The following is a 10,085-nucleotide window of genomic DNA, read 5'->3' on the forward strand; positions in this document are numbered from 1 at the left end:
ATTAAGGAAAGCTAGACCAAATTTATACAACCTTGCTCTAAAGATAGTGGGGAGGATGACTGAAATGTTAAGGTGTCAGTGTGTATGTGAAGCAAGGGAGTGAGACAGCAAGAAAAAAAAAATTGAATATTTAACACCTAAGGGCTCATCTTAAACTTTTAAGGTAGAGTCTTTTTAAAGGGGGAGCAAAGTAAGTTGTTTCTGAAATTTCCCATGGCCCCACCCCAGACTTACAGGAATATTTGCAGAAGCAGCTTGTTTACAAGCTCATATCATATCTCTCACATGGGAGAAGACTTAAAGGGAGACAGTGGCTTGCTGGAAAAGCACACAGATAGCAAGATGTAAGCTGAGATAGGGAGCTGGATTTCCCAGAGTGCAGCTTTATCAGGCTGTCCGCTTGGTTTCTTCAGCCTTATGGGAAAGGCTTGGAAGAAGTCAGACAGGTCAACTGCTGTGTTATAGTCCTGTGAAGGTCTCTTACCTATATGCATCGCATGTGGCTTGTACAATCCCTGGATCCAGATCTCTCACCTACGTGCTGTGCACAGGCTGGCAGAGCTGTAGCAATACCGCCAGGTATTTGGTGCTCAACTGCACGAAATACCAAGCTTCAAATCTGACAGGGCTTTTCTGCTCAAGCTCATTTCTAGGCAGTTGTTTGTCTGCAGAGAAGCTGTGGATGTGCAAGTCCCAGCAGCTTCAAGACTGAGCTCGCTGTATTTAACTATGCTTTGTCGCTGAAGATTTTTCCAAGGCCAGAATACCTGAGTACCTCTTAAAGGTTAATACGGCAAGGCAACATCCAAAGACACCAAAATAAAAAGTGTTTACAACTCATGGACTTTCAGCAGTTGTTTAGCACTCCCATGCTTTAGTTTACAGGAAATTTTCCTTGTAAAATTACTAACTACACGTGCTTCCCAATGATGTCAATGAGTTTTCCCTCTCTGTGCATTGCTGAGCATGGTTTGATTTAGTGTTCGGTGAACTTTGAGCTAGAAGCATGTAGTGGCAAGAAAAATGTGATTTAGTTTTTCCTTTATTCATTACCACTTTACATTTACCTTATGTTTTTTTCTGTCTTAAAAAAAGAGTAAACAGGTTGACTTCTTTGCCAAGATTGTGTGGAAATACAGGATATATATATTTAGCACTAGTCATCTGTTGAGAATGAGTAGGAAACCCATCAGTTCCTGAGGCTGTAGTAGATTTCCTCTGCACAACTTGTCAGCAGCCTGCTGGAGCTGAGGATATTCTGACTGTGTACTTGAAATGTCAGGAATGCATTGTTTATTTGCAGCCAGAAGGCTGAAAATCAGGGCCTGAAGTCTCTCGCCCAGAGGCTGCACGGCTCTTCAGCAAGCTGCTGACATGAGGTACAAGCTGTGCAGCTGGTACGCGGTGGTGCTGAAGCGTCGCTGAAACCAGGCTGCAGCCACACGTGCGGGCTACGGTGTCTGATCCACTGCCCCTTCCGTCCTCTCTTCAGAGACACACGGATTTTCCAAGGGCTCAGGACCACTTAGAGCAATTTGAGCAGAATTCCCTTTACTAACCTACCGGGTGCTCAGTGCAGAGCAGTTTAAGTGTGTGTTTTTCAACACACTTATGATCTTTTACGTGCAGCCTGGAAACAGTAACCCTTGCAGAGAATTACTGTGTCAAGCCAATGTTCTAGTTAAGTGTAAGAGCTTACAAGTTAACTTATAAAAACTTCAGGGGTTCATACCATAATATGCCAAAGCACCCTTCTAGGAGCTTTAGCAGTTGATAGTGGAAGCCTAAGGAAGAGTAAAAGAGCAGGATAAGCACAGAGAAAACTTCTCCCAAATATCCTATCTCAGCTTCCCACGACTTGCAGCTCAGCGATTTCTTGAACTTGTGATGGCACCTTTATATTTAGTACCTCTGAATGCTTTTTTCTTCCATGAATTTGCTCCACAGTTTTCTGAACTGATGTAAATATCAGCAACCTATAGAAAAGAGCTTCACGGGTTCACCAAGCACAATGAAAAGTATATTCTTGTGCTTGTTTTGAACTTATCCCGTTAGTATCAACTGATGCTCACTAGTTCTTGTGCTGGAGGAGACAGAAAACAGCTTTTCCCTACAACTCTTCCTCTTCTGTGAGATACGTACAACTTATGTGAGGAGCTAGCAAAGTATTACCATTCTTCTTCTCTGTAACACAAATAAAAGAAATGCAGGGAACTATTTTGCTGAGGATGTCAAGAATCTGCAGGAATATCTCCAAGTTTACTTGAAATCCTTTCAGCTAGTGAAGAGGCTAAACCAGTATATAGTGGCCAGGGAAAGATGCCTTTCCTGCCATTTCAAAAAATACTCCAGATGGAGCAGTGGGACACTCTCCCCCTTTGATGCAGTGCTGGTACCTGCTTACAGCTGCACATACACACCATGCTGCCTCTGGAAAAGGCCACAACGGCTTTAGTTTCACAAGTGGCGTTAGCCGGAGGCAGGAAAGATGCTGTGCCTCTCTACCACGGCCAGCACCCACTGCTTTCCCTCCTGCTGCTGCCACATCCCTTTGTAACTCTGGTGCTTAGCAAACTGCACCCTGGGACTTATTTGAGTTCAAAATAACCTAAGAAAACCAATCAACCAAACAACAAAAAACCCCACCCCAATTTGTTTTCAGTCAGCTCTGTCCTTTGACTGGGTTCACTCTGTGGTCAGGCAGCTGCTTTGCTGGCACAAAAAAGCATGCAGCAGGGGGTAAGGGTTAAGCCTGAGGGTCCTGAGGAAAGGTAGGGCAGTTTCTTTAAGTTACCACCTTATGTCAGAGTAATTGTCAGGGAAATGCTGGGCTGAGCTATACTGAAAGTATATGTACTATGGCAAATATAGCTCATGAAACGAAAGCTGCCTGAGATGCATCTTTGGTTTTTTACACAAAAGAAAGTAACGATATTTAAGCTCTGATTAACTGTCATAGGCCCAGACCTAAGGAAAAGCCTTTAAAAAAGAAAAAACTATATAATGAAAAATAAAAAGCACTTCAACAATTCAGATGACAAATCTGTCACAGACAGTTCTGTGGCAGACAGTTCTCCATCTTAGATCACCTTAGATCAGTGAGTTTTTGCAACGGGTTACAAACATGTTTATGGCATGGTGATTTGAATACACATATTTATATGAATACATCAGTTTGCTTGAAACCTATGTAGTGGTCAGGAATTTTAATGAAGTTTAGGAGTCAGAACGGGGGGGAAGATGTTTAAACATACAGCAATGATTTTCTATAGTCTACTTGTAAAACTGTCACTTGAATGCAAAGATTCAAGACCGACGACAGATTTTGCAACCCTCTCTTCAATGTCTAAGGCATCTATCTCATCATGCAAAGCCCAATTCCGGCAGAATTATAAAGATTCCTCCTTAAATTGACTTCCAAGCTGGTCCCATAACAGACTCAACAAACTGTATAGCCATTAAGGGACTCTACATTATACAATATTGATTTCTCTAATATCCATATAATTATACTGAGATGCAAATTGCTAATAAAACTTAATAATCCTCCTGAAAAATTAGCGACATTAGCCTGAGAGCAGGCTTGAAATGCCTAAAGCCATTGTTTTGATAGCATTACCAAGCCATACGTTAATAATTGTATCGCTTTAGCTGCACGCTCCCTGCTGCTTTAGTACTTAACTAAACTGCAATGTTAAATAGTTGTTGCCAGTTTAAGAAGTTTATCAGACAATATAAAGATGTCTTTGTGATTGTAATTTAAAACTACACATAAGTGCACCCAAAAAGTTCCACTTGTGAAGTTATCTCCTAAGGGCTCCGTTTAGGGGTATTACCCAGAGTTTAAAGATAGTTTTTATACCCCCGAGTCTTAACTCAGTAAGTAACTGATAAGATAGGCCATAGTTTCACTCTGTTCTGCTAGTTTGTGGTGGTAAATGGTGCCCCTGTTCGTGCTGCGCTTGGGCCATACAGCCTCTGCTTTCTGCATCTTATCCCTCCCTGCAGCCAGGCAGGAGCCAGCACAAACAGCCTGGGAACGGGGCGACACTGCACACAGGAGACAAGTCCAGCCCAACCCTTGGAAGCCTTTCATCGGCCAAAAATAGCAATGCTGAGAAGACGCCAGCAAAGTCGGATCTTGACATTGACCGACGTTTGCCGATGCTGCGGTACATCCGTCACGCGAATCGGTTGACATAACGCTGTCCTCCGTTGGCTGTCCCACACCCTCCTTCCTCCCAACGGAAGCTGGGTATCTTGCGGAGACCTGCTTGGGAATCATGCCAAGCGGATGTCACCTTCTCACCAAGGGGCCCTATTTACAGGTTTGGGGAGATGCAAACAGATTTTACTATGGGCTAGGAATATTCTGGCTCGAAAGGGAATGACTAAGGGCATAGCTATCCATAAAATCCTACATAACATGGAGAAAATGAGTAGGGAATACTCGGTCAGTGTACTGGAAAATAGCTGAGGCCATCAAGTGAAAATCTGCATGCAAAGTCCGTGCTGCAGGATGTCACAGGTGCTAAGGGTTTTTCATGGGTTCAAAAAGCAAGTGGAAAATCCATCAAAGGACGCTAAACATAAGGGCCCATTGCTGGTTCAGATTCCTTGCCCACCTGGTCAGCTCTTAAAACCTAGCTTGAACATGGTGAACAGAGTAATAACCAGTGCACTGTGCAAGTCTGCAAGTGAAGCCCTAGAAAATACTAGGGATAAAGGGGCCCTGTTTCTGCATGAAATATGCACTGCGAAGCAGCCTCCAGATGACTGGCAGTAAGCAATGCTGGTCTGCCAGTCCTAGGGTGCAACCTAATGGTCTCTAATGAGCAAAACCCATTTGCTCTTCCTGGATTCCCGGTCCTAAAGTACAACTCTCCAGTATAAGGACTTACGCATATTTGAAAAGGACATACACAGTTATTAAAACTTTCTTTCAACCTTTTGCTCCTCTCCTCTGCTCCATGCCAATGCAGCATTGCCGAGTTCAGGCAGAGTGTCAGTCCCAAACCCAAGGCCACTGCTGCCCACTGGTTCCCATCAGCTGCGAGGTTAAACAGGGTCCACAGAGCCGGGGTCTGGTACACTGGGAACGAGTGGTGGAAAACAAACTGCAATCTCCAACCTCAACCGAGTCTGGGAAGAGATTGTGGGAATGACATTCTGAAACCAAAGAAATGAAACATCACAGATAATCTTTGCCACCGCAGTGCACGACATGGGTTAACGCAGTCCACCCAGAAGAAACTCCAGTAACCAAACATGACTTGCATCCCTGCGGTTATTCCTAGATGTGGATGCACTGCACTTGAAGGTGTGACTGTGACCGTGTGGCCGGCTTTCTGCTAGTAAGCTTGGTGCCAGCAGCACAGGCTTTGCTGTGTGCCTCACTGTCGATGGGAGGTGCTGTGCCAAGCAGAAGCCCAGGCTGCTAAACCGTCACTGGTACTGCTGCTCAGCCTGGCAGAATAAGAACTATCTTATGTCTATCTACAACGTCATGCAATCATGCTTCTGACTGTAGTGTGAAAACAGACCAAGAGAAATAAAATTAAAAGTAGCTACATTTCCACTTGCTTTTGTGAAACCATTGCTGGAGTAATCATGCCACTTAGCATGATTATACCAAAACAGAGAGCAGCATGGAGCCCGGGGAAACAGCTCTGTGGGATGCCGAACAGCTTCAGCTCCCCCTGGAAAACAGAATTAAACCTCAGTTCATATAGTCGACCTTTTAAGAAAGCCTTTTTTGACCAAGACTCAGGAAACCACATTGCACTGCCATTTTTCCTGGCACCAGGGTCTGTGTCTGATGCTAGAGCTGGACCTGGAAATTGAATTCATTTAGTTCCCCCCCACCAAACTTACAGAGCAGCCATCATTCACCATAACATGTCATCCTAACAAGCTGCAAGGCAGAGATACTCCACATTTGAACCAACTGGTGGCAGCCAGTGAATAACATCTAGGTAACCAGAACACCCTTCATCATGAACCTGATACGTTTAACAGCTAATTAAATCTGTGTAGGGATTAGGCTTTACATTGTATAGTTTTATGGCCACAAAACCTTAGCTTCCCTAAGATTACATTGACCAGCTCCTTATCTCTGATGCCGAGATGTTTATCAGCACCATATGTTACGAGCTCCTGCTATGTCTCCCAGTGACCTTCTGGGACTTAATCAGGCTGAATGTCAGGGGTTGAGGAGCTGAGGACATATATTATGACACAGAATGCAACGCTCAGCCAGGCAGAATGAAAATCCAGGGCTGGAGTCCAAAGAAAAAGTCTTTGTTGGTTAACTTCTGTCCCCAATAAATTTGTCAATTAGGAAGAACAAATGTTAACTTTGTTTTCCTTGCCCTTGTTGTTGCTTTGTGAGGTCCCATACAGCGAGGTAACGCAGGGTGTGTACTCAAGTATCAGCAATGAGGGGAAACCTCAGATGATTCATGGTTTGGGAATGCTTCACACAAAAATAGCAAATTCCAGTTTTATATCTGGAGGCTATCCATGCTACCCAACTATGTTTTCCAGCCTTAGAACCATCATAAAGAGATGCAATTAGCAGGAAATTTTTGTCCCCAATTTCAACAGCTCTGTGATTGTAGTCTTTTTTAGTTACATGCTGCTTTTAGAATTAACAAGCACTCTGTCCCAAAAGTCCCCAGGCATGATGCTTGGGGACGATCACATCAGAAGAAGACATGGAGGATCATCATAACACTTTTTATGCTTGTGTGAAATACAGTTGCTTGTGATTGGAGATGTGTTAATAAGAAAAGCTTAGGCAAGGACTGGATTTGCCAAGACATTGCCATGCAAAGAATGAGATACATTTTACAGTAGCTTTTGCAGGGAGAAGGACCTAGCTACCATGCTTGAATGCCCCTGCATTCTTCACATGGGCTGTGTCTACATTGATAAGAGCTGACATGAGCCATCTTCAAGCCCCGAAACTGCCTATTTCAGGCATGGTGCTGCTTGATTCCCCATGTCCAAACCCACCAGCAATTACAGCTCATTCTGGCAGTTCTTCTGAACAAGAGGAGTCAACTCCATCACCGCTTCTCCCCGCTCCTACCCAGCTGCTCACAGTGGTATGTTTGGACCCCTGATCTCACAAGTGTCCCTTCTGTTTGCAGCTCATTGGGCTCAGATCCAGGCTGGAATCTCCCATGCATTTCACGGATAAGGATGCTGATCCAAATGCTGACACTTCGCTGCATGGCTGCAGAATAGAGATAAAGCCGGGACTGGTTTGTGAGGCATTTGCAAATCTGTGCACTATATGTCTGTCATTTCATTGAAAATAAAATTGGATTTAAAATTGGATTTTAAAGCATCTACCAAGACAGATGTGGCCTGACTGGAGTTTAGCTGAACGTGCTGTATTCAGAATACAACAAAAAGTCCAGGTGTTTTAAAGGATGTAATGGCCATGGTCTAAGAAAAGAATTGTGTTACTGGATGCCAAATATATGAACACATTTATAGAAGCTTTGCTTGCTCCAGAAACTGAATATATGGGGTTTTTTGTTTGGTGGGGTTTTTTTTGTTTTTTTGTTTTTTTAAGGAGCTAATTTCCTTTCCTAAAGCAGGTGTGTGCTAGTTCCCACATTTTCCAGGCATCTTTAAAATGATTTGGACCCACAAGAGAGTTTCATTGGCTGACAAGGATTATAAACAAGAACTCATTAGCTGAAACAGCTATATTGCAACTTCATCAGTCTGCATTATGGTTTAGAGGTACTACAAACACAGAGAGAAGCATCTGACTACATGTTGTAGTCACATATTGTGTGTTACACCAAGCTGGAGAGGAAACAAAACTACAAAATTTAGATGTCTAAATTGAACATCCCAGACCTTGGGGAGCTCCAGATCTAGGGCAGATGGACATAGATGACAGATCTCCATCTCCACCTCTGTGCCAAGACCCTCCAACGTGTGGCTCAGCCGAGTACCCATCAAGATTCTGTCAGTGTCAGTATTTTATGTCCATCATATAATAATACATAGAAGAACACTTTCATTAAAGATATTGATGAAAATTGGGGAGGGGGGATGTTAAAGAATGTAGCATTGTCTGTTGAGCATACTCTACTGGCTCGACTCTTGCCTGGGAAGCAAGATAAATGTCAAATATATACATGAAAATACAAGTCCTTCCCAAGCCTCAGATCTAGGAAGCCGCTCCCTTATTTTTCTACGTGACCTTCCAGCTCCTGCTTTCCTAGCTGTAAAATGCTTTAGATTCGGGAGAGGAATGGAGAAACCTTTGAAGCTTGACATCCCACAGCCTTGTAGCTGGGGCATGCACATAGTGTGTAGAAGGTATTAGTCCCACATGCAGCCCGAGAAGAGTTTAGCAGTGAGATTTCCTGCTTCCTAGACAAGTGCTCTCACTATGCAGTAGCCTATGAAGGTCTCATTTCAAACTGCAATAAAGAGAAGTTGAATTAAAGTCTGCAGTTTGTGGTTTAACTTCCCTTGCACTTTTTTTAGCATAAGCTGTTACAATTCTTTGAGTCTTGATACCCCAATGGTGGCCAGCCTTGCACCGAGAACGAAAGCATACACAGTGCAGAAGAGAAGGCCAAAAAGTGGACAACGGAGTGAAAAGGTGGGAGCTTTAATACAGATTTAAAATAAAGGAAGACGTCGTTACACAAGAGCAGGGACAACATTTCAGCTATAAGAAGTGAGATTGAAGAAACACAAGTGGGAAAAGATGAATAAGGCTTTAAGGGAAACTGCTACTCCCCAGGCAAAAGCCGCAATACAATTAGATCAACCATTCCCTGACTGAACATAATAAACTCTTTCAGAGCAGATTCAGTCTGTACAAGCAGTCTATTCCTCTGACCGTTTCTCTAAAGGCACTTATTGCCAACTACTAAAAATCACTGCAGTTTCTTTACTATAGGTACCCACAGAAATGTTCATAGACCCGTACAATGGTATAAATAACTAGACTCATTAATTGGCACTTGAAATAAGTAGCACTTGTCAATAGTCAAAAGTCAGCACTTGTCAAACTTCCCTGTCAATAGACAGGATATAAGAAAATACATGCAAGAAAAGCAAACAGATCTACCTATAGCCCTCACCTCTAAATTTCTAGTCCCTTTTAATAAAGCAAAAAGTTTTAGCTATTAAAAATTTTGTGACCCTTGTAATGCTACAAAACCCCAACACAAAACGTGAACAGTACAATATCCATTATATAATATATATATTTATATTTTAATATATTACATTTATTTCTACATAAAGAGGCTATAAATACTGTATATGCCTTATATTCATGGTTCCCAGCATTTGACATTATAGTAAGTACAAACAAACAAAAATTATAAAAATACAAAAAAGGACTCAGTAGAAATAGCTTTACATTTTAAAATCTTGTAGCCTGCATTGTGTCTATCAATAGAGCTCTGGGACTACAAGAGCACAGGTAAGAAGTTGTCCAACAATCAGTCACAAGCTCGCCACTCGGAGAAGATCAGAGCTGCCATGAAACCAGTCACGGATTCCCAAGACTACATAAACCAAGATCTCTGCCGGTGCAAACAGGCTTGGAGTTTGCAAAGTGAAGGATTCAGACCTACATCTGAGGCGGGGGGGGATGAGATGAAAAGGTAGGGTGCCCTGAGGGCTCCCTACAGTCCTAAGGTAGATTACATTGCCCTTTCTACCTGTTGTAGAGGCTGCCCCAGTGGTGATTCAAAGCAGGGGGCATTTTCTGCAGCCGTTTCAGGCTAGCTCAGAAGCAGGTAGGTGCCTGGCATGGGCCAAGGGTGCCAGGGAGAACGGGAGGCAGAGCCACCCGGAGGCCACCCCCAGAGGTGAAGCATGCCCCCGGCACCCATGTCCCATCACTTGGCTCAGCACTCTGCCTCCTCCCTACTAACCAACCTCGCCGGGCAAGCCTTCCAAGGAAATGCAGCTCATGAGGTCTGGTACAGCAACTTTTTTTCTCCGCCAAGGACAGAGACCATCGCCCCCACTTATATTTAGCCCAGCCTATGTTTAGCCTCAGGCCGTAGGTGAGTGCCAGAGCCTTGAGCTGG

Source organism: Mycteria americana, chromosome 4 (assembly GCF_035582795.1).
Source record: "Mycteria americana isolate JAX WOST 10 ecotype Jacksonville Zoo and Gardens chromosome 4, USCA_MyAme_1.0, whole genome shotgun sequence".
NCBI lineage: Eukaryota > Metazoa > Chordata > Aves > Ciconiiformes > Ciconiidae > Mycteria > Mycteria americana.